We start from the raw sequence: 26,732 nt of genomic DNA on the forward strand, positions 1-26,732 counted from the left end.
ACCACCATATGGTAGTACCTGACTGACATGGTTACGTTTCTCTATGCGTCATCACAGAAACGTAACCATGTCAATCAGGTACTATCATCGTGTGGTAGATGAAAGAAATTCACTGTCCTATATTACCCGATGTCCGATACTACCCGACTCTCCCCTAATTCCCAATATACTCAGTCAATTTAAAAGAGCAGTGTATTATGATATTAAATTATTGAAATATTTTTAGTTCTGTCCTTCAAATGTACAGGAATTTGATCCGAACAAATTTTAAAATTCCTTTCCAGAATGAAAAGTTACATTTGTTGGAATCATATTTCTGCATTAAAGGTCAAAATTACGTACATTTATTTCAATCAATCATTAAATAAAATACTGCTCTCTTAAATTGAATCAGAATATTGCGAATTAAATCAATGGCTTTTCCAAAACACGCAATGAAATGTTTCACACGAAATAATTATTTTCTCGAAAAGGAAACGAAAATGAGCAAAGTTTTATTAAAAGTTTGACATATCTAAAAAAAGTAACCTCATGACATTAATGATATTACTTTAGATCATATATACCCAGTTTGCTCGGCCTTACAGGCTTTGACGGTAACAACTTTTGTCAGGTTTACTATGCTGCCATCTAGTTGTTACATAAGGAGTCACGTCATAACTCCCATTTGAATTGCATAGTGACTGTACTGCCACTTCGTGTTCGTTTAAGGCGGACAGGTGGCGATCTTGGCGTTGTTATCTTCAAAGTGCTACCGATTTTAACATAGGGATGAGCAATCTGTTATATATGTGATCTGGGATATTACTTATCATTCTTCCTGATACACCACGGGATCGAAACACAATTTTCCTCTCAGTACATTTCTAGACCTAGGGATAAAGCCTTCGGGCCACAATCATGTAGCCTACTTCAGAAAAAACCATCCTTATCAACTATTTTTTTTGTATATTTTTTAACTTTTCTGTTTTAATTTAATTTCTTCGCTTCTCTTTCTTTCTCTTTTTGTGTTTTCATTCTAGATTTCTATTTCTCTCTCTCTCATTCCTTCTTTTTTTCTCTGTCTTTACTTCATTCTTTGTCTTCCTCTGTTTCTTGTTTATTAATTTCTATATTTATCTTTTTACTTTATTTTAGCCACCGTCGTAGCTCAGGAGATAGCTCGTTTGTCTGCTGTTCTGGGGCTGCGCTTTGGTGTGGGTTGGGCTGATCACCAGATTGGGGTTTTCCCGACATTTTCCCAAACTTTAAGGCAACTTAATTGATGGAGAATTCTCGACTTCGTCTCACCAAATATCAACTTGCTATCACCAATTCCATCGACGTTAAATAACATAGCATTTAATACAGTGTCGTTAAATAACAGGCATAAAAGACGGCTTTATTTTCTTCTGTTTCTCACTTCGTTCTTTCCTCCGTCTTTACTTTTTTTGTTTCTTTTCTTATTTCTTCCCTTCTTGGATTTATTTTATTATTCGCTTTTTCTTATGCTTATTTAACGATATCATATCAACTGCGAGGTTAATACAGCATTAGTGGTGATATCGAGATGGCATTTAAGTGAGACAAATCGCCATGAGATTACATAATATTACTACTTACGCACAAGCTCTTCACCGTCTTCACTTTTTTTTCCATATTTTTTTCTTTTATTCTCTTTCTTTCTTTTCCCATCGTTCCTTTTTTCTTTCTTTCTTTCCTTCTTTCTTTCTTTCTTTCTTTCTTTCTTCTCTTCTATCTTTAATTCTGTCAGTTTTAGCCCCTCTCTATTTCCTTACTTATTTCTGTTTACATATCTCTTTCTTTACTTCTCTCTTTGTTTCAATGTCGCTTTATTTTCTTCTGTTTTTCTTTACATCTCTCTTTCTCCATTTTCTCTCTGTTTACATCTTTCTTTACTTTCCTCTCTGTTTACACCTCTCTTTCTTTATTTCTGTCTCTGCATCTTTTTCTTTACTTCTTTCTCTGTTTATATCTCTCGTTTATACTTCTCTTTTTGTTCACGTCTCTATTCATTTAGGCTACGTCTCTGTCTCTATTTACATTTCTTTCTTAGCCTCTCTCACTGTTTAAATCTCTTTTTCTTTACTTCTTACTTTATTTACATCTCTTTTTACTTCTTTCTTTGTATCTCTCTTTGTTTACAGATATCTTTCTTTACATCTCTCTTTTTTACTTGTCTTCTTAATTACATCTCTCTTTATTTAACTCTTTCTTTGTTTACATCTCTCGTCCTTTACTTCTCTCTCTGTTTGCATCCCTTTCTTTATTCCTCTCTTTGTTTACATCTCTTTCTTTACCTCTCTCTTTGTATGCATATCTCTTTTTATTACTTCTCTCTTTGTTTATATTTATTTTCCTTTACTTCTCTCTTTGTTCACATCTCTGTTAATTTCTCTCTTTCTTTACTTCCCTCTTTGTTTACATCTCTTCTTTTACTTTCCTCTTCTTTTTAGATCTCTTTCTTTATTTCACTTCTTTGTTTACATCTCTCTTTGTTTACATCTCTTTTTCATTAACTCTCTCTTTGTATAGGCCTATATGTGTCTTTAATTACTTCTCTTTCTGTGTACATTTCTTTTCCTTTACTTCTCTCTTTGTTTAAGTCTCTTTATTTCTCTCTTTCTTTACACTTACATCTCTCTTTCTTTACTTCCCTCTTTGATTACATCTCTCTTGGTTTACTTCTCTCTTTGTTTATATCGCTTTCTTTATTTAACCTCTCTGTTTACATTTCTCTTTCTTTACATTACTCTTTATTTACACCTCTCTTTCTTTAATTCTCTCTTTCTTAGCTTCTCTCCTTGTTTACATTTTCACTTCTATAATTTTCTATTTCTTTCCTTACTTCGCCCTCTTTACAGTCACCCTGAGTGGCGCAGTTGGCATGGCGCTGGCCTTCATGCCCGAGGTTGCGGGTTCGATCTCGGCCCAGGTCGCTGGCATTTAAGTGTGCTTAAATGCGACAGGCTCATGTCACTAGATTTAGTGGCATGTGAAAGAACTTCTGCGGGACAAAATTCCGGCACAGCGACGACGCTGATACAACCTCGGCAGTTGCGAGTGTCGTTAAATAAACCATAATCTTTTTCTCTTTCTTTACATCCCTCTTTTCCTTACTTCTCCCTGTTATTTACATTTATGTCTTTACTGTATTTCTTTCATTTCTTTTATGTTTCTTTCCTTCTTTTTTCCCTATAATTTCTTCTGCCTGCTTCTCTTCTCCTCTCCCTTCTTTTTACGTATTTATTCATTCATCCTCCCTTCTACGTATTCATTCATTTATTCATTCATTCATTCATTCATTCATTCATTCATTCGTCTCTTTCTATGTTTACTCTGTCAATGAGTAGACGTCATGGAGCTACGCAAGGGTCAATTCGCAATAGCCGCATGTAATTTAAGCCGCTGGTTTCTATTCTCGCAGTACGACCTACCGTCCACTTAACTACAAAAATAGAATCTGTCCATTAAACTGTGACGTCAAAAACATCTATATACGTTTCTTCGAGTTCGGGACTTGGCCTTTTCTTTCTGACCTGTCATTCGCTTTGTGACACGACAACGAGCTGCAGCAACAAGTGATACTAACTGCAAATAATTTATAAAGTGTCGCGTAGGCAGCTCTTGACATTTGCTTTGATTTTCCGCAGAGCTCTCCCTCCTCCACCTTGTCTCTCTGCTCAAGCGTCGCGGAGCAGGAGCAGGAGAAGGAGTATATCGGCGAAGGATCTCTGAATTATTCAAGAGGTTCAGAGACTCTGTTTAGCTGATTACATGACGGCACCCCGATTAAATGGGTCAAGTCCATCATGGGATGTTGTCGGTTATTGTTTCTGATCCTTGTGACATCTCTAATCATGGTACTCGAATACAAATGCTGATTTCACTGGACTCTGCGGTAGGTTACGACCGAGGTCTTCAACAGTGGCGTAAATAACAGATTGCGAGGTTGCCCGATTTGTGACTAAGATGCTACGGGAGGTTTTCTTTTCCGGAGTCCTTACTTTCTGCTATTTCTCTTTTCAGCTTCATACTGAAGTTCACTGTCGTAGTACCATTTTATTTTTTTTTCTGTATAATTTGAAAGCCTCGTCAAACACACAGAGAAATTCCAATTGAAGCTAACATAATACTTAACATAATTTTGTTGTAATTAATTAATTTCTCATAGATTTAACTTAATAAGTCATAACTTGACAATAAATAAATAATTATAACAATTTACAAAGTGTTAATATATCGATGGTCTAGATTCTAGAACAGCCGTGGCGAAAATGTGATCGTGCGCCGAGCCACTGTGTAACCTGCAACGTGCATAGCACCTATGGAGGGAGGCGAACACCCGAAGGGGAAGTGACCTAACTGACTTATTAACGGATTTTTATTTTCCTTACCTCAAGCACTTAAATATATTTTATACAGTATAAGGCTACAAACTAATGTTTAGTACGTGTAACGAAGATAGAAATGAACAATAAAACATGGGATGGACACATTATCACAACCTAAAATTAACTGTCTTCAGAATGTGTTCGCGACAGAGTTTCAAAATCAGGAATTATGTCACTTACTGCCAGTCGTAGTTGATCACGAAGGTATTTGTCTGTCTGTCAGTCGTAATCTAAATTTTGTTTTTACTATTTTCTTGTTGAAAATAATTTTTCACAAACGTAAGTTTTAGCGAACATGGCTTTAACAGAGCAAGCGAAGGAACGAAGCTTCGGATATTTATTTTTTGGCAAAGATTTGAAAAGTTCAACATTTTTCAAGTCCTTACATCTAGCTTTCATTTAACATCACATTGTAGATCTGTGAGTTTGAATTGTAGAGCTAACCGTATTATTCGTACATCTGCTGAAAAAGGATCGAGGTACAGAGATGATGATGATGATGATGATGATGAGACTCAACCTTTTAATGTTTCATGAGTAACATGTAGTATAATGCCGTTTTATGTTATACAACCGTTTTCCTCGTGAACAAATCATACATTTAATATTCTCATCATATTGGTAGCAAAAAAATGCGCCCTCCCATCCTGCTTGAAACTTTCGATTTTGTGGAGGTACATGGTTTCGAGAGAGACATTGCGACGATACGCCACTCACAGGCAAGAGACAAATACAAATGGAACGGAGTTTGACTCCAGTGAGTAAGAGGGTGGAGGTTGGGGGAAGTAGGAAGCAAGAGAAATGCATAGCTACCATTGCGAGCCACAATGTGGTCATAGTAACATTTTCGCCACGGCTGGTCTAGAACAACCATGGTGATAAATAGCTCCGAAGGGCCACTGCACTCAAAGCCTCCTTACCTCAATCCACCGACCATTCCCTTCACCGACCATCTCCTCCGCCTGGTGCTTCGTAAAAACACACTTCATTCAGTGGCGGGTATGGCTTCGATCTCGGGACATCAATTTTAGGAAGAGTGGCAGAAAGAATTTTTTGTTGCTTACAAAAAGAAAAAAGTCTGCTGCTTAATATGCGGGTTTAAAATTGCGCATATAAAACGCTTCACTTTTAAACGCTACTTTGATCGGAAGCATAAAGCGGGCTTTGGTGATCTTACAGCTATTTATTTACAATTAAAAGCTATTTTCGTAATATTTGTGAAAAGGTACAAAATAAGATATGTTTATGGTATTTTCGGGGTTTAGTTACTTATTATTTTATTAAGTATCTGGAACTGAACTTACGTATTTAAAACTTTGATGCCTACTTGATGCGATTTCATCACTTCTGTAATACATGTTTAAATCTATTTCTCTTAGGATTGGAGGGAGAACGTAGACTTAATGAACTGAAATCGAAGTCAAATGCACCCGAGAATGAAACCTTTCGACAGAAAATATTACGCGCAAGTTATCGAATATCCTCGCTTATAGCTGAAAGAAACCGCTGTTTTTCAGATGGGAAATTCGTTAAAGATTGCTTAGTGACTGCTGCCGAAGAGGCCGAGGAGTTAATAACAAGAAACTCCGATAGCCATCAACAACAAAAAAAATGAAAACTAGCAGTGTAGGCCTACTGTAGTATTTCGTTTCATTCATATCTCATATATTTCATTTAATATGTTTTAAAGTTAAATGACAATTGAGCTTAGTTACTTTATTTAGTGTTTTTGCAAGAAAACAATTGATTATGTTGATCATTATATTATGTTTAATACGTTTTCAAGTTAAATAACATGGAGCTTAGTCACTTTCTTTATTGGTTTTAAAAAGAAGTAATTTATTATGTTGAACATCATATTTTTTAAAATGTTGTACAGGTACATGACAATGGAGCTTTGTTTTTTTCTTTATTGTTTTTTTTAAATAAACAATTTATTATGTCCATCAGAAGGCAGTTCAAGAATTTTTCGTGCACATGATAAACGAATGGATATAGAATTGAAGAATATATAATTTGCCTAATCACAGTAGGTTCCTGTAGTGACACGTCATGTACTTCATATAAACAAAAGACTGTAAAGATTTGGAAACAAGAAATAACAGCGGAGAAATTATTGAAGCGCAAGGTGTGTCGAATCCACCACTGCACTTGACTTAGCAAAACAACTGCGTTACTCCTCGCCTGCCAATCAAACGAATGTGGGATGAGTAGTACACGTTCCCTCCCTACTTTGTTGATAGTATCCGTAGCTGGTAGAACCATACTATTCTGAGTCCCAATTACTTTATTTTACAGTATAAGCCATTAAAGTTTCAGGGTAAACAATTTTGTTTAATTTATAATTCTACGTTGACTATATTACATGTTCCTTAAGTTCCACTCCGATTATAAGGCATCTTAATGAACAAAAATGTCAAACTATTTTATAAGCATAGGAAATAAGGAGGTTATGGTGATGAACTTGGAACACTGTGGCTAACAGTAATAAACTACTAATATTTCAAAGATGAAGGACATAGAACATTTTGCTCTCAGCAAATAACTAATAATGCATTACAGACTATCTCATTTTCTTAAATCACAATACTACATAGGTTTTAAATTAACAAACTGTTCCAGATCTGTCTTCTAATGAAAAATTCTTGCAAAGTAACTTTATATCCTGTTTTTCTTCTATTTTCCTCTTTCCATGCCAATTGCTTTCGGTTGTAGTAAAGATTCAATTTAATTATATCTTGTTTTGGAGGGTACCAGGATATTAACTTGTTCATATTCACAATCTGAAAATGAGCATTCGTATTTCACTGAACTATTCCCTTTTTCATATTGTAGGCCTATATGCTTTACTTTGCTTAGGTTTGATATAAGAACAACTGATTTACAATAAAGAAATCTTTAGTTGGCAACATTTGGCACAACTTGAATTTATTACCTGACCTACAATTCTGAATGGCCCTAAAGATAGCTAATGGACTGTGAGCTTCTAATGTATCTTTCTATAACAGAACTCATTGAATCAACCTCTTGAACGGCACTATGGCTAGGCTCTTGATATATTTTATGCTCAATCACTTAATTATTTTTTTGTAATGGATCAATCACAATGTCAAAGGCAGTAAACATGTTGGCGTTTCGGATCTGCGGAACACATGTATCTGTCCACAATATGACTTCCTTTATATGTGCTTTATAGCTACTTCGAAAGTAGCTGCAAGATTTTTATCGGTGTATTTGCGATATCATTTCTTCAGCTGTCTGAAATGCTCTCAGACATAGTTTGTAACTAACGTCATGGCTGGTTAGGTTGTAGCCCCTATACTGCAAATGTTGATTTGTAGAAGAACACTGAAGTGTTAAAACTATTGACCTAGAATTTTGAACATGGTGTTCAAAAACTGTCGTTTGAATCATAATTCATCTTTAAAATATTTAATAATTTCAGAAACAGAGATAAATTTTGCATGTAGAACAAACGAGCACCGTTACTAGGAAACGAGGTCGATCACATTCATAGAAACTAAAGTATTTTTTTATCTTGATTGTAAGTGAATGAAAAACAGTCTCCACGATTTATCACTAGTGTTAATTTAATTATATTGGGCTCAATTGTTATACTAGTTTTTAGGCTTTGATGGTGACTGTGATAAAAAAATTATGTTAATCCGTGTGTGCTTTTACGTTGACTATTACACTTTTACTACGTCATACTACTTTTGACCAATAAAACGGTACGAAAGGACGTATTTCATCAAATAATGGCTGCTTGTCGCACAATTTTATCGCTTCCCTAGCATTTGTTTAATTTTATCACTTCCTTAGCATTTATTTGTTTTTATCACTACCCTATTATTTGTCTCTTTGTTTGACAAGATTTAAAACTGCAAATTCTTTACGGTACTATAAAACATGCTTTGGGATCGTAATTTGTTTCCCACGTAGATAATCGACTGAAAATGGCGGCTCCGTTCAAACATTTTGGTGAAAACAATATTGGTGAAATGGAATTTTAGTAAGTCAATTAATATCTATTTTATTCTATTAGAGCACTTTATTTATTTTAATCTTTATATACTTTCTTCTGTTTTTATCACCTTCCTACCACTTGTTCCTTTGTTTCCAACATTTAAAACTGCAAAATCTTTACGGTACTATAAAACATGCATTGCGATTGTCATTTGTTTACAGTATAGACAGTCAACTGAAAATGACGGCTCCGTTCAAATGTTTTGGTGAAGCTAACATTAGTGAAATAGAATTTCAGTATGTCAATTAATATTTTATTGTATTAAAATACTTTATTACTTCTAATCTTTATACATTTTCTTCTAATTGTGTAATAGAGTTTTGATTTTCTCTAAATAAATCAAAACCTCTAGTGAGATTACTGTTGATTACTGTTACGTCACACTACTTTTGACCAATAAAACGGTACGAAAGGACGTATTTCAACCAATAATGGCTGCTTGTCGCACAATTTTATCGCGTCCCTAGCATTTGTTTAATTTTATCGCGTCCCTAGAATTTGTTTAATTTTATCGCGTCCCTAGCATTTGTTTCTTTGTTTGCCAACATTTCAAACTGCACTGGTCTAGACGTCAAAAAACAGAAAATTACAAACCCCTCCAGTACCACTCCAGTCGATGCACAGCAGTTTCAAATATGACTCGCATTGGCATTCAATAGCAAGAATTAATAAGGATCACTGGTCATAGCTATGCATCTTCCCTGAAACCCTATTTACAAATAAATGAAGAGAACCATTCGGAAATTCTGAATAAGTTGAGGAATACACCATGTATATCAACGAGTTCACTTCTTTTACACACACGTCCAATATAACATCAACTGAACCACCAACCACTTAAAACACTCGAATTTGAAAATTGTACTTTCAATAATTGTTTCTTTTAAAATTATTCATGTTTATTTTTTATTTCATCATCGTTAATTAAAACTTTTCTTGTTTATTTCATCATCCATAATTAAAACTTTTCTAACACATGTTTATATTATTTAGGTTATGTTATAGCTTCTGCTATATGATATTATGGATAGTCACGTATCAGAGATTATTTAATACTAAGATTTATTGAAAATCATCTGACATGTGACGTTGATTACTGGGATTCGGATGATTGAAGTGGAATGCAAATGTTTTAATAAAACCGAAACTGAATCAACAAAGCCTTCTTGACTAGTAACCTTCTATAGAGTTCAAAGAAGATTCCATAGTTGGCACAACTGCCATCTAGCGTAATGGTGCAATAATACATTTGAAGACAGTTGTATTTTCGTAAGTCAATTAATATTTTATTGTATTGGAGTACTTCGTTACTTCTAATCTTTATATACTTTCTTCTAATCGTGTAATAGTCAATTGAATCCCACTCGAGATTTGATTTTCTCTAGAAAAATCAAAACCTCTAGTGAGATTACTGTTGATAATATTGAGAATTGGACATGGAACAGTATGACCTTGAAAATAATAGAAATATGGACATGGAACAAGGTGACTTTGTTGATTTAAGGTGTTTATACTCGAAATATTTCACTTAATGTTTTAATTATATATCTCTCTGTACACGGAATATTCACCTGACCTCATAACAAATATTTTGAAAGAAATGGAATTAGAATAGTATGGTTCCAGACCATCGATATTACAACTGATGTAAATATCGGAAGTATGGGCAGTTGCGTGCACCAGGACTATCAGGGCATGATATCATTTATCTTTCATATAATCTGCAGTGTCCTAAATCGACTCCCAGAGTAATTACTTACAGGGATATTAAAAGAATAGCATCGTTTTTCCTGCAGTACCCTCCTATGTGACATATTTATCGATTTTCAGATTAAATAATGATACAGCAAATAATAAAAGCTTCTGTATGTAATTATATTTAATTCTTTCGAAAATGTAAGAATTCACAATCTCCTATGTACCACTGCCATAGAATGAATAAATGTGTTTTTTCTTCCTACCGAAAAAAATTATATTTTGTACATAGGAGTTATTGCAGGAACAACGACGATAGGTTATATTGCACTGAAAGAAGCTGCTGTACAAGTTCCATGGCACATGATCTGGACATTACAAACTGTAGACGAGAAAGTAGACATATTCAATACATTAATTCTTCAACTTTATGACAAACATGCACAATTAAAGACCAAACGTACCAGAAGGATCCAAGTCCCTTGGATGACGACTCAAATACGCAGCCTGATGTCCGAACGCGACTTAGCATATAGAAAATACACCCACAACAAAAATGACGAGAATTTGAATTTCTGTAAATACCTCAGAAATAGAACGACTCAACTAATAAGAAACTGTAAACTGAAATATTCTTACAGACTTATAGGACTTATAGAGCCCACTACCACCCGTTCCGAGTTATGAAAAAATCTGAAGGTTATTGGACTTGGAAGAGCTAGTGAACAAGTAGACATTCCTATCCCACTTGACCGCTTGAATGAACACTTTGTAAAGTACCCCATCTTAGAGGATACAACAAAACAAGACAGTTTTGCCTGAATCAGCTCTCCCAACTCAAGACAAAACTCCCGACGTCACTCCTATTGACGTAATGAAAGCCATCCGACGCATCAAGACGAAAGCCCAAGGCCCGGTCTATATTAGCATATTACTCATATAGAAAATGCAGGACCTACAATTGCAGTGTTAGCAAAATTAAAATTAAAAAAAAAACATATCATATAAATTTATAAGTGTGTTATAGCATATTATTAACAAACGATTTAAGGATTAATATATGTATTAAGTCAGCGATGGGGAAAAGTAGCACAGTGTGTTCCCTTCCCCTCAATCATAGTTGAACCCCTCCCACTGCTAGCTAGCAGACTACTCATTCCTGTATCTGTTTCCGTCCAAATCGCGACCACTCTGTCACAACAAGTCTGCGAGTATCAGTGGTGGAATCATGTCCCACAGCAAAGTAAAAAGATACATTTACAAAGACGAATGGGAATATAAGTACTTTTGTGTTCCTCGAAATAACAAAGCATTGTTTGTTGTGCAACAAGGAGGTATTCTGCTCCTTGTTTAGTGTGTTCAGGCATTTTAAATCCCTCCTTGAACAGAATTATAGTGAGAAGAATTTGGCAGCTAAATATTTGAATTTGCATTTATATCGTCGTGACATTGTTATAACAGAAATCCTGATATTACAGCATCGTGACGGTTTTGTGTAGTCATTTTACAGATTAAACGCTAATTTTGTCCTTTTTAAATAGGGCCATCCTGCCATAAGGAATAAGAAGAATTAAAACATTCATCAAAACCAAAGACGAGCCAGCTTCAGTTTGTTTAGCAACAAACATACTTCGTTTTAGTTATCTTTTCTCAAAACATATAGCAGAAAAATTAGGTGTTACAGGAAGGGAGTAACAACTTCGTCCCAAGGTTTTATAACATGATAATAGCTAAATTTCTAAACATACAATTTGCTAATGCTCCTTATTTAAAAAAATCAATTAATAATTGCTGTTAGCAGAGAAAATTTAAAGTTCAATTATTGTGATATCTCTGTTTTCTTCTTCTTTTTTACTTTTCACTCTGTTATTTAATAAAAATGTCTTAACATTATGTGGAATGCTCCCTGAGTATGTAACTTACTCTTTCTGGGGATGCTAGAGTGTTTTATATAAAAAAGCAATATGTATCTTGTTCTGGCAATAAAGTATTATTATTATTATTATTATTATTATTATTATTATTATTATTATTATTATTATTATTATTATTATATTGTTGTTTCTTTTGTAACATTATTTATACAACTTGTTAATTGTTCGTGCTAATAGTTCATCTGTTGCAAGAAAAGTATTTGCATTCTATTTACTTTGTTCATTACTCATTCGATCTGTTTACCGAATGAAGTAACATAATAATTATTTTCGTTCTATTTGTGTAAATACATTTTAACTACTAAAATCTAAACGCTTGTTGCGATCTATTAACATTTATCAGCACCCTATTAGTTTAGGTCAGGAGTATAACAACACAACTATTACATCGCGTTTCTGCTGGGTTACGCCACTGTACAGCTTTGGATTCGCCTTGTAAACAATAAAACCCGGAAACGACGAAATACGCCAGACCTTGCTGTTTTAGATGTGGAGTGAGTATGTTGTTATGTTCGTTCCACCCCTTTTCCCCATCGCTGTATTAAGTACTATGTGTTCATAATTCCAGTACAGATTTATGTATGTATATGTTATTGTTCTTTAATATTATTATTATTATTATTATTATTATTATTATTATTATTATTATTATTATTATTATTATGTAGTTGTATATTTGGTATATTACGTTATTATTTACACAAATCTTTTAACGCTTCATACCAACTTCTACACTTTACCCTTTCAGACTTTTCCTTCCTTTAGTGCTCGTAACCTTTTACCTTATTTATCTTCCCACTATAGTTTCCATTGGTCTCCCACTCTACTAATTGGTTACATTCGCTGTTCTAGTGTTTGAGGCACTATTTGATTTTTATCTATGTTCTCTTTCGGTGTAAGTTCAGTTATAGAGCACCTGAGGGCTGGGTAAATAGCACGATAACCTTATGTGAATTTACTTTTGATCTCTTTCCCATATTCTAAATTAATTGTGTTGCTTCCCACATACGCACTCGTTTGTTTCATATTTTGATATTTCAACATTATTTGCATCGCTATTGCAACTCAAGCTACTTTGTTAATTGAATGTTGTTATATTATACCTTTATTTTCTCAGTGCATGTTTACAAATCATTGCTTTCGCTCGACAGCGTTAAATGTCTTTACATTATATGTATTATTTAATATTGTTACTTCATATAATTTTTATTAACTTGTAAGTTTCGACAATTCATTATTTATTCTGTAACGAGTATTTGAGCTCTCATATGTGGCTATCGTATTTTACCAGGCACTGTGAGGTAGTAGGAGGACACAAGGTAGTGGTGTTGTCGCAAAACCGTTGTTGAGGAAAGTAGTTAAAAATCACATCATAAGCAGACCGCGATTTTTTGCATCGCGAAACTACTCTGACTGACTCCACTTTGATCAAGTAAACGTTTTCAAAACTCAGTTTGGCGCAAGTATTAATTTTTAAATAAAGCAAGAAAACAAAAGAATGGCAAACTTATTCCTGTACAACAATGATTACTAGTCTGTGTAGCTCTACTGATGAATTGTATATAGGCCTACTGTAAATTGAATAGTAGTCTGTATAGCTCAATTGATGAATTGTATATGCTGTAAATTGTATAGTAGTCTGTATAGCTCAACTGATGAATTGTTTATGATTATAAATTGAATTAATCTACTTGATATTAATTGCACAAATTTGTATAGCTTAATGAAAATATGCTACTTTGTATTGTATATATTTGTATAGTTTTGGCCGATGAATTGTACATGCTTTAAATTGAATAGTAATCTATATAGCTCTATTGATAAATTGTTTGTTTTTGTAATTTGAAGTAGTTTGCATGATACGTATTATCAATTTTTGTATATCACAACTGGTTGAATTGTTTATGCCTTAAATTTAATTAACTTGTTTTGTATTATACATATAGCTCAACTGATGAATGATCGTTTGCGTTTGTAAATTTAATAATCTGATTAGCTATCTATTGTATACTTTTAGTAGAGCCATCGATGTAGCTCAGTCGGCAGACTCGCTGGGCTGCTGATCCGGAGCTGCGTTCGGGCTTGGGTTGGATCCCCCTTTGGTCTTTGGTTTCTTCCGAGGTTTTCCACAGCCGTGGGACTGAAGCCGGATGGTCTATGGCAAGTCTATGGCGAGTTCTTGCCATCAACCCCTTTGATTTGATTACCCCCCTTTGATTTGATTACCTGGTTGGGGTTTTCCGAGGTTTTCCCCAACCGAAAGGCAAATGCCGGGTAATATTTTGGCAAATCCTCGGACCTCACCTCATCTCACTACATCTCGCCAAAATATTGTAAAAAAATTGCACAAAATTGTAAAAATTGTAGAAAATTACTTAATTGTAAAACTATAAAAATTTGTAAAAATTGTAATTGTAATATTGTAAAATTTTGACTTGTTCCACATCTTAAAGCTTCATTGCTCATGTAAGATTTATGGAATAAAAATAAATGAATGAACGAACAAGTATTTAAATAACCACTATCTTCCCGATTATCAAACCGTCGGTTTATAAGCAAAACACATTAAATTAAAAATAATACTTCTGAGAAAAAGGCGTATATAATGTACATAATGTATGTGTATAAACTTGGAACTGTAAAAGGAGATACAATTAAACAGAGAGAATTTACTAAAAATAAGGATTCTGTTTTATCAGAAGAAAAACGTTTTCTCAGAAGTGAGAATGAAACTCCGGGTTCCTTAAAAGCTATAAGTAAGTAAAGCCTTATAGTAGAAGAAGACAACAGTCATTCATAAATGAATGAAACGGACCATGACCCTAGGGTTTAATTCTACTCGTATCTATAGAAAGAAATCAAGTGTGTCTAGAAATGTTTTCAGAAAAAGTAAAACATACATTACAGAGGATGATTGGCAGTTCCAGAACTTTTTGTAAGATAAGCCAATGAATCAAATCTGTAATATAATGCATAAGTCGCGAGATATTATTGCCGGAAGTCAACTCAATGAGTCACCGCTAAGCGGGCTATTACTTGCCTATGTAACTTTTTCGAACGACGCCGTACTAAGCGAAGTCTATTCCGAGATATACATTTGTTGGTTTTACTGTACTCTATGTTATTTTATTCTTCGGTTGATATGCATGAAGAAAATTCTGCTACTGATGGAGCTATTAACGTGCATGTCGGATAACTTTTAGATACTAATAGATTTCTGTTTAATCAACTGTCGGAAGACAGGTTTGAACCTCACAAGTGATACCAACAAGACACCACTTATGAGGCAATTAGGTCAGGAGATAATGAGGCAGGGTGGCCAATTCCTTTCCCACTCCATTGCATACATTGCCGACTAGCTACATAGTACACTAGTCAGACTTTAGATGCATTCAAAGAATTTATTGTTTTTCCACTGACACATATCGTAAAGTGAGATGTACTGCCTGGTAATAGATGTAGGCCTACATATCAGCCAGGTAACTAATAGACTGTTTACTAAAAATACTAGAATGTGCGTCAAAATGGAACCAGAAGTATGTAACGAAAATAAAATGAAAAAGTATAAAATGTAAATTCTGAATAAATAAATGTTTATAAATATACTTTTAACTTTTTCATATTAGGAACGGATGTACACTGCCACTCCTTTCTAACTCTTGTAAAAAGGTGATAACTAGGCCTACTAGAAATAAGTGGACTGTATTGTAATTCCAGACCATTAATAATGGCTGGCCTAGCTATTCTATCTTTGAGCCAACCTTTCAGCATATTCCGAATCTCAGCGCTGAGCAATCTGATGGCATCAGGCGTTTCGAATTTCAACGATGACGTCACTGATGCTTCACCGGTGTCGCACCAGTTCCATCAGCTTGCAGAGGTGGTGGCAGTATCAATCAGCCACCATCAGTGAATCTGATTGGTTCTTGTACAGGGCGGGAATTAGCAGACGAATGGCATCGTGCACTGTTGTGTCATGACGGTGTGTTCTGCTGTATTGTTTGTAATGAGCACAACTTAAAAAAACATGTTAATGGCTTATAAGCGAACATGTCAACGGATCAGTTATTACTACTGGTTCAAGAACTAAATTGTTTATGCTCTCTTTTCTTTGAACAAGATGACAGTATGGAAATTTCGCAAAATCTTGCTGATGTAGCACATGCAAGAACTTGTACAGCCGCCATGATGACCATTGAACCTCCCAGCAGTTTTGTTCCTATTTCGCTGCAGCGTGACGTCATTGATGTCCACCGGTCCTGTGAGATTGGGAATACGCTGTTTGTCATAGAAATGTTACCAACAATCAGTGTTACCAACACTCTACATAAAACACTATTCGATATCCTAATCACATCTTGAATGTCACTACTTGTTTTAAACTACTCTAATTATCCTAGAATTTTCCTAAATCCATTAATATTTACCTAGGCCATAACGACGGAAGTAGGTCATATCTAGTTCAGAAAAAAAGGGAGATTTTCGCCTGTGTCACAAAATGTCAATATACAGTACACAGTTTATTACATAATATAGGTTAATATTAATGAATAAGGCGTTATGAACCACAATTATATACAGTGAAACATATAACAGAAAAAAATGGTATATTTACAGTTCACGTATGCTTTTGATTACATAAACGTGATACGTCGCAGCAGGTTTTCTCAGATGAGTAAGATGTAGTGTGTGCTGAGTGATAACTCGAGTAAGAGCAGAGCGTTCTGTTGGCCTCATTTGATCGCAATTTCTCTGTCGACAGAGGATAATGAAACCAGCACGACTTCGTTGATTTGCTTTCCGAATGAGGTAAACCTATTGCAGTAAGTAAACGTCTTCTGGAGCACACTGATATATTCAAAATGGTTTAATAAATTAATGAGGTGACTAAATTGACATTTCCAACTGCAAATTTAGCGAACTAGATATTTGTTTCAGTCTGGGAAGTGGTGATTTGTTTATTTTGCTTATGACTTCGAAAGTTTCTTATCTCACATCATTCTGTCTGAGACGGTATTTTGTACTAAGCTGTCAATAATAATGATTGACTTTAGGAATTATCGTTACTTACCAATTTAAGAGAGTGAACGTGTGTGACATGTAAAAGTGAAAATGATAATAATGTTGGTGATATATTTCTCCCCAAAACCTTTTTTTATCTTTCCGGAAATTGAAGATATTTAAGATTTGTAAAAGTAATTGAAAATGTTACTGTGTTAACACTCCTCCATAGCAAATATCAAACAAGTATAAAAAAATATTGCGAAATATTAATAATAATAATAATAGTAATAGTAACTTAATAATAATAATAATAATAATAATAATAATAATAATAATAATAATAATAATAATAAAAATCTTTATCTGTCTGGAAATTGAAGATATTTAACATAATATGTAAAAGTAACTTAACATGTTACTGTGTTAACACTACTCTATAGTGGTAAATAATAATAGTAATAATAATAATAATAATAATAATAATGATAATGATAATGATCATGGCGATGATAATAATAATAGTAATAATAATAATAATAATAATGATAATAAGAAAAATAGATTTTAATTGGATATTGTACACAATATTTCTCCTCAAAATCTTTCTTATTTTTCGGAAATTGAAGATATTTAAGGTATGTAAAAATAATTGTTGTGTTAACACTACTCCATAGCAAACATCAAACAAGTATCAGAAAAGACTGGGAAATAATAATAATAATAATAATAATAATAATAATATAATAATAATAATATAATAATAATAATAATAATAATAATAATAATAATAATAATAAAAAAGAACAGATTTTAATTGGATATTGTACACTATATTTCTCCCCAAAATCTTTAACTTCCCGGAAATTGAAGATATTTAAGATTTGTAGAAGTAATTGAAAATGTTACTATGTTAATACTCCTCCATCGCAAACATCAAACAAGTATCAGAAAATACTTTAATATGCGAAATATTCTGCCTTGAATAACATTAAAGTTTGGAATATAATTTGTGTGCTTCTCAAGTTTAAATGTTATTTAGAAATTTGTATCTTTAAAACCAGACCTAAAGATAATGAAATATAATTTTGAAAATTATTTTAATAATCTAGTTGAATTTTACCTAAAAGGCAGTATGAAAATATAATATACATAATATTTTATAATAAAAAAGTGGACAGAGTGTAATTAAATTTGAAGCTGCTGATGTGCTTCGTGAATACACCGTAATGTCATTATCCGAGAGTCAGAGTCTGTCATTAGCAGAACTGTAGCGTTCAATTATCCTGATTATTCATAAAACTTTCATAACCATAAATACAGAAGGGACTGGAGGATGCTGGACATTTTATCTGAGTGATGTATTACTGTAGTTATTCGATCTTTGCAGGTTTGAATTAAGAGGTTAATGACTAATTCATTGCAGACAAAAATTATGACCGCTAAAATGAGTGTTTTACGTGAGAAAAAGTCTTTTATATAGGGTATTTACAATTTTCTTTTTTGTATTTCGCAGTTTCTTCCTCGACAGACTTCGAGGGAGATTATAAATTTATTAATGATCGAGATTAAAATTATTAAATATAAATGAATCTCAATCATAAAGATACAGAAGTTCGAAATATTGTAGAATGATGCGGTATGCATTAACGCTTTTGTAGGCATTTTTGCTTTCAGTACTTCGATAACTAAGTTAGTTCTTCGTTACTTTTTCCTCGCTATATCTTCATCACTTATTTCTTCTATATGTCTTGTAATTAACAAACGTACATTATTTATAATTAGAAATTTACAACCAAAAAACGAACCTGGCTAAGAATAGACTAAGGAGGAATATGATAAGGAGAAGTGATGACATTTTGTGAGTAGAAGAAAAGGAGGAATGGAGGGAGAAGTGAAATGGAGAAGAGAAAGAAGAAAAGAAGTAGAAGAGGAGAAAGAAATTACAATAAGAAAACTAAGAATAGAAAGGTGAGAGAAGGTAAAGAAGCAGAAAATGAAAGGGGATTAAATAAATTGAGAAATGTTAAAGAGCAAAAGGAAAAGAATAAGCAGGAGAATAAAAAGTTGGAAAAGAATTAGAAAGGAAATTATGAGCAGAAAACGGAAAGTAGTCAAACTACGAAGAGAGAGAAAAATTGGAATGGTAGAAAAAGGCGGAGTACATAGAAACTTAGGAAGGAGAGGGAACAGAGCAGATAGAAACGTGGGAAAGAAATGAAAGGAAGAAATATGTAAGAAGAGAAGGAAAAGGAGGAGCAGAGAGAATCGTAGGAAAAAATCAGTGAGAAGGAGAAAGTAACGTAGAAAGAGTAGAAATGGAGAAAAAGAAAGAGCTAAACAGGAGGGGCAGTGTGCATCGGTTCCCAATATCAGAAAGTTAAAAGTATGTTTATAAAAATTCCTTTATTTAGAATTTACATTAAGTGCTTTTTCACTTTATTTTCGTTACATACTTCTGCTTCCATTTTGACGCACATTCTAGTATTTTTAATAAACAATCTATTAGTTACCTCTGATTGAAGTTCTGGCTGATATGTAGGCAGAAAGTAAAATAGAAAGAGAAGGAGAAGGAAGATCAGAAATAGACATTGGAAAATAAGAAAAGAAAATAGCAGAAAGAAACTTAGAAAAGAACAAAAGAAAGAAGGAGAAAGAAACGTAGCAAGATAAGAAGTGGTAGGACCAGAAAGAAACGTAGGAAGAGAAGAAATGGGAGGAGCAGAAAGAAACGTAGAAAGACAAGAAATAGGAGGAATAGAGAGAAACGCACGAAAGGAGAAAATAGGAAAATAGAAAGAAACGTAGGAAGAGATGAAATGGGAGGAGCAGAAAGAAACGTAGAAAGGCAAGAAATAAGAGGAATAGAGAGAAACACATGAAAGGAGAAATTGGGAAAAATAGAAAGAAATGTAGGAAGAAATTAAATATGAGGAACAGAAAGAAACGTAGAAAGACAAGAAATAGGAGGAATAGAGAGAAACGCACGAAAGGAGAAAATAGGAAAATAGAAAGAAACGTAGGATGAGATGAAATGGGAGGAGCAGAAAGAAACGTAGAAAGGCAAGAAATAAGAGGAATAGAGAGAAACGCACGAAAGGAGAAAATAGGAAAACAGAAAGAAACGTGGGAAGAGATGAAATGGGAGGAGCAGAAAGAAACGTACAAAGGTAAGAAATAAGAAGAATAGAGAGAAACGCACGAAAGGAGAAAATAGGAAAACAGAAAGAAACGTGGGAAGAGATGAAATGGGAGGAGCAGAAAGAAACGTAGAAAGGCAAGAAATAAGAGGAATAGAGAGAAACGCACGAAAGGAGAAAATAGGAAAACAGAAAGAAACGTGGGAAGAGATGAAATGGGAGGAGCAGAAAGAAACGTAGAAAGACGAGAAATATGAGGAATAGATAGAAACGTACGAAAGGGGAAAAGAGGAAAATAGAAAGAAACGTAGGAAGAGATGAAATGGGAGCAGCGGAAAGAAACTTAGAAAGACAAGAAATAGGAGGAATAGAGAGAAAGTACGAAAGGAGAAAATAGGAAAAATAGAAAGAAACGTAGGATGAAAAGAAATAGGAGAAACAGAAAGAAACGTAGGAAGGGAAAAAATTGGAGGAGTAGAAATAAACTTACGAAAGGAGAAAATAAGAGAAATAGAAAGAAACGTAGGAAAAGAAAAAAATGGTACAGAAAGAAAAGTAGGAAGAGAAGTAATTGGAGGAAAAGAAAGAAACAAAGGAACATAAAAATAGGAGGAATGTAAAGAACTTAAGAAGAGAAGATATTGGAGGAGCAGAAAGAAACGTAGATAGAGAAGAAATGGAGGAACGGAAAGAAACGTAGAAACAGAAGAAATTGAAGGAGCAGAAAGAAACCTAGAAGGAGAAAGAATGTGAGGAGCAGGAAGAAACGTAGGAAGAGAAGGAAAGTGAGTAACGGTAATAAATATAGGAAGAGAAGGAATGAGAGGAGCGGAAAGAGATTTAGAAAGAGAAGAAATGTTACACAGAAAGAAAAGTTTGTAGAGAATGTACAAGAGGAAGCAATAATAAACACAGATTAGATTAGATAAGTAAGAACTATGTATAGGTATGGTGACTTATGGCACACTCTGTGTATAAATAACTGGAATTTTTCACCATCTGGTGAGCTCATTCGGTAAAGAGATACTCATATTGGTTTAATCCAGCGGTGACCAAAACTCGAGCTGCAGTGATTACATGCGACAGGCAGCCTACGAAGTAAGGAGACGGAGGAAAGGTACTTGGCAAGAAAACTACAACTAGTGGTGGTTCCTGTACTAACACCTTGATCAATCCCGCGGATAAAAATCTCAAGCTTTGGTGTAACAATAATGTTACTGCTGTCGTCAAGAGTCAGTGAATAATATGCGATTTTTCTTACTTCTTTTTTTAACCTTATTTTTCAATATATTCAGGAATTTTCTAAGTTCTTCTCTCGATATTTGGTCGAGAAATTCGTAGTTTTTCAAAATTAAAAACTTCTTATGGACAAGTTATTTAAGCTATTTTAATCATTAATTTTTTTAGAAATTCTGTTCTATTAAAAGACTTCAGAGCACGAGACATTTCAAACCCATTAGGTAGCCGACTTCCTTATATTTATTTATCTCATCTTTCTCTTCCTGGCTATGATTTAAGGCATGTCAATTCCTGGCGTTAACAGTTCGTTAGCACATAATATTGAATCAGTTTTTCTACAATACCATTATTATTAAATAAATAACTAATAAAATGTTACCCTCATCTAAAGATTAAGAAGATTAAAATTGAGATAAACCTAATAATTTTATCATTCTAGGGAGAAGATCTAAAAATATCAATATTCATGCACGTACAGAAGAATTATAGAAACACATAGTGGTCAGTAGTAATAATAATAATAATAATGATAATGATAATGATAATGATAATAATAATAATAAAATATTCAGCGTGGCAATTAATGTTTCTATATACTCCTAATTGAACCGTTGAGCAAAGTAAACATACCGGTAGTTAAATTTTGTCCGACAGAACAACAAAAAAGTTCTTCTCATTCTTTACGAAACCATCTCTTACTGCTTGTAGACAGAGTTTGTAGAGCGACATGATACCGCCACTACTTGTCTTCAGTACGTGAATGAAACACACAGCAATGTACAAGAAACTCCTCCTACCCGTTGGAATGTCTGTGATTACACGATGTAATCACGACACCCGTTTTGGTCACCGCTGGTTTAATCAATGACGTTCAGTAGCATTTCGCAATTCGTCTTTAGAAGCGACCGACATACTACCTATAGTCAAATGGGCGACGAGTTGCGGGGTAATAATGTTTGCTGATTGGTCCACTGTTGCATGGGGTTACATAGAAATGAATGTGTATGTGTACAGTCTTATACAACAGTACAGTTTTGTGATTTCAATTTCTAGTCGGTTTGTTTTTAATAGTATCGTGTAGTATTAGTGTAATTATTGCGACTTAACAATCTGAAAAAAAGAAAGAAAGGAATATAGATACCTACAATAATAATGATAATAGTAATACTAATAATAATAATAATAATAATAATAATTATTATTATTATTATTATTATTATTATTATAATTATAATAATAATAATAATAATAATAATAATAATAATAATAATAATAATCTAACATTTTTCTAGTAGACTGAAATTTTCTGCACTGTGTAAAACTGTATTGTGTCACACACCTCCGTTCTAAAGAAACGCTGAGCGAGAAAAGAAAGAAGTAATATCTGTAATAACTCATATCTTGCGCACACAACTCTTTTGTGTCCTTTGTGAACAGACATGGTAATTAAGTCGTTTACAAGAATAAAATAGCAAAGGATGAAAAAAATCTCAACAATAGCTCCTTGGTTCGGTAATTTGAGCTCTGGTTTGTTATCATAGCATGAATTACAAAATACTGTAGCCCGGGGATAGTCTTTATGTAGTGCCTCACTCTCTCCATGTTCTGAATTTCTTTTGTTTTATCATGACATGGTGCGTGATGATACCCTTCTGGGAACAGAGTGGCGGTCTACCAAAGGGTTCCGAAGTATAAAGCCTTGAAATATGTATGGTGCTTTTAAAGCCTGGTTCACATACAAGCTTGCAGGAAACGTCCATCTTAAATCTGTTACATAATCGTATTATAATTTTATTGCGTAAGTATATAATAGTAATATACGTTACAAGAGCGGTATGTTGACGTTTTCTTGTTCGAGGAAAAGATTGAAAAAGCGAAACGTAGTTGAGCTTTTTTAATTTCCGAGAACATGAAAACAAACATACCGCTCGTGTATCGTACATTATTTTGTGCGAAGATCGTTTATTACATGCCTGAAAGACGAATTTCTAATTAGTTGCAATGAAATCTCCATGTTGGTTTCTGTTTAATGACGGCAACTTCGGAAAACCAAAATATCTTTCTTCATCATTGTTGCTATAAAATGTTTTCTGTGTTTACTACACTCCAGCAGGACGTGATATACGTCTGTATTTTTTTTCCCCCAGTCTATAAATGCGAACTTAAAACAAACGGTAAGGTTATGTAATGATTTATTTTTCATTTTAATATTTTAGCAATATTATTTATATAACATATTGCAGTAATAACATCGGCATCTGGAATCTTGTTGATTTTTTCACGGCTTCCTTAATGTTACTTGCATCAGGAATGCAATAAGTTTCGTGGAGTAGTAGACTTTACTTAATTTTTGCAAATATTTAAAAACAATAATTAACATTGCAATTTAGGTGAAATTGCAGTGGTAAGTTTCCAATTTATAATTATTACTATGTTAAACGTCTCTAAAAATAATATGTTAAAAGCCTAAAGCAGTAAAATGAATGTCGCGCTTAAGCGGTAAGAAGAGGGAAATTGTTATGTGTGTTAGGTTGGGAATACTGAATGTGGTATTTCACACTTACCGCGTATTGATTCTGTGCGGAAACCAAGCAAATACGCACGATCTCGCACAAATAATTTTTACATGCATCTCTTTTGCATTGTAGTTAAATGAAATTACTTTAATTTCTTTCAGTAGTTTCCATATCATCTTAAAATCTGTTATATAATCATAATAATCTGGTTACGTAAGCATGTAAACAAATTTTCATGCAGTTCTTTTGCTTTTTAACAAGTATGCGATACATTTTAAATGTTTCAGAAGTGCGTTTGTAATATAACGATTCGTAATAACGAAATTCCTAATTTCTTATGAATTCCATGAAAATAAATTAGTTCACATTCTTACACAAAGTGAATTCTTCGGCATACAATTTTGCTTACCTTACTCTCAGGAGTACGATAAATTACATCACATGTTGCTGAACTGAGAAGAAGTGAAGTCCATACTAATATAGGCCTCTGCCACAAAGCTTCGTGAGTGTTTCTTCTTTTTCTTCTTCTTCTTCTTCTTCTTCTTCTTCTTCTTCTTCTAAAATAATAATTATTAGTAGTTTGTTTCGTCTTCAAAGTTTATGCCATCATACCATCTTGTCTTTGGTCCTTTAACATACCTTATTCTATCACTGTGGAATTGAGCAATAATTTGGGTAGTCTATTCCATTTCATTAGTTTTATATAGTTCTGTTTCTGTTTATGAATTCTCTCTGTAAGGTTGAAAATATCCAGTTGCTGACGAACATCTTCATTTCTTTGATGATCCTGCAAAGTGAGACTAGAAGCACTTCGGAGAACTTAATTTCACTTGATTCGATTTTCCTTTTGGCTCTTCGATTTAGAGACCAATTTGCACAACCATAATAGACTATGTCAGTAATATAACAGCTAATATTTTTAGAATTTTATTCGAGTTGTTGAGTTTTATTTTGAAAATTCTTCGGATGATTTCATACACTTGTTGAAACCTATTTTAATATCCACTTCCTGCTTTTTATATCAGATAATGTATATTGCATCCATGACATTTAGATGAAGATAGTGATAGTTTCTGAATTTACCAAAATATTACGCCATTATGAGTATGACTTTTATGCTTTCTTTCTTTCTTTCTTTCTTTCTTTCTTTCTTTCTCTTTGTTTGTTTCTTCCTTTCATTCTCTCTCTTTCTTTCTTTCTTTCCTTTCTTCATTTCCTTCTTTCTGTGTTTTGTTTTACCTCATCCTTGAATACCGACTTACAAGACAAAGTGATGTAGGGGAAGTTACATCCTTTGACGAACACTAGACAGACACACATTAAGAATCTTAATAGTCGTGTGGTAAACATGGTACATCTACAGCGCTGAGATGACACAGGACAATGTATGACAATATACAGGGACATCATTTTATTTTTACTTCAATTTTTATTGTACCTGAGTTTTTGAATGTACTTCACTCCCATCCCTTCTACTAATGAAGTTCAACCGTCCTCCACACAGATCCAAGACCGCATATACAGTCATAGTAGCCTTACCGTCACAGTACGTTTCAAAAATATGTTCGCGTTTTCCAGTGACGAAAGAGCTTTCAATATTGCATCATTTTCGCACAAGTACTGTCGTCCATTTTCGTACGTCGCATTCCGGTTTTCCCCACCTGCTTCTCTCTGTAAAGGCTAGTGGCTGGGCTGTCTTAACTCTTTTCTGAGAACATTAATTTCTGTTAGGAATTGGACATCTACGTAATATTATACCCATACAACTGTTTAAAATTACTTAAATAAAAGGGCCTCGTCAAGTAATTAACTGTCACGTGATTTCCCTCCTTTCTACGATCCTGCGACATAACCACTTGGACGGACAGCAGATAGCATGTCTGAGTAATTTTATCTTTTCGGATCAAGCAGAAGTGAAGATTGAATTTACAGTACGTAAGGTACTCTTTTACAGAGTAGGTACAGAATTATTTCAACATGAGTTACTAGTACGAAGGACGAAACTGGTAATTGGAGTTACACACATTAGAAGTGAAGCCTGTATCGAAATGAACCGCCACCATTTTTAAAAATGTGTTTAAATATCCATATTATGATTATTTTTCAATTTAACTTCATTCTCTATAGTGTACGCTAATGTGCTATAGACAGTATAATATACACTGCATAATGAATACGTCCGTTTCATGAGTAAAAACACTTATTGTTAATGCTGTATTGTATTCTGATTAAACAAAAACCTAATGAAAATTATCAAACTCAAAAGCGTGATATTTCCTATACCTGGTAAAGTGATTTGTTTGTATATTACGCCATCGAACTCCAGTCGTGGAAGAGGGTAGTAACCGTTGATCCAAAGGTATAGCCAGGTTAATATCAGAAATGTTAGTGAAAATAAAATGATGTCCCTGTACGAGTAACATGCAAAGTATAAATTATAACCAATTAGTATGCCTCATCTCACCAAATATCATCTCGCTATCACCAATCTCATCGACGCTAAATAACCTAGTAGTTGATACATTGTTGTTAAATAACCAAATAAATAATCAATTAAAAACAAAGAACAATGAATGATTGAATGAATAAATATGGGAAAAATTCATTTTGAAACTTTACAAAAACTAATGAGAGGAAGACAGGACCAAAGAAAAAACAAACAATAGATACATTTGCAAAATAATAAACGGAAGAACAGCCACTGGCGTAACTCAGGCTGTAGCGCGTTTACCTGCTGATCCGGAGTTGCACTCGGGTGTGGATTCGATCCCCACTTGAACCGATTA

Source organism: Periplaneta americana, chromosome 13 (assembly GCF_040183065.1).
Source record: "Periplaneta americana isolate PAMFEO1 chromosome 13, P.americana_PAMFEO1_priV1, whole genome shotgun sequence".
NCBI classification, from domain to species: domain Eukaryota; kingdom Metazoa; phylum Arthropoda; class Insecta; order Blattodea; family Blattidae; genus Periplaneta; species Periplaneta americana.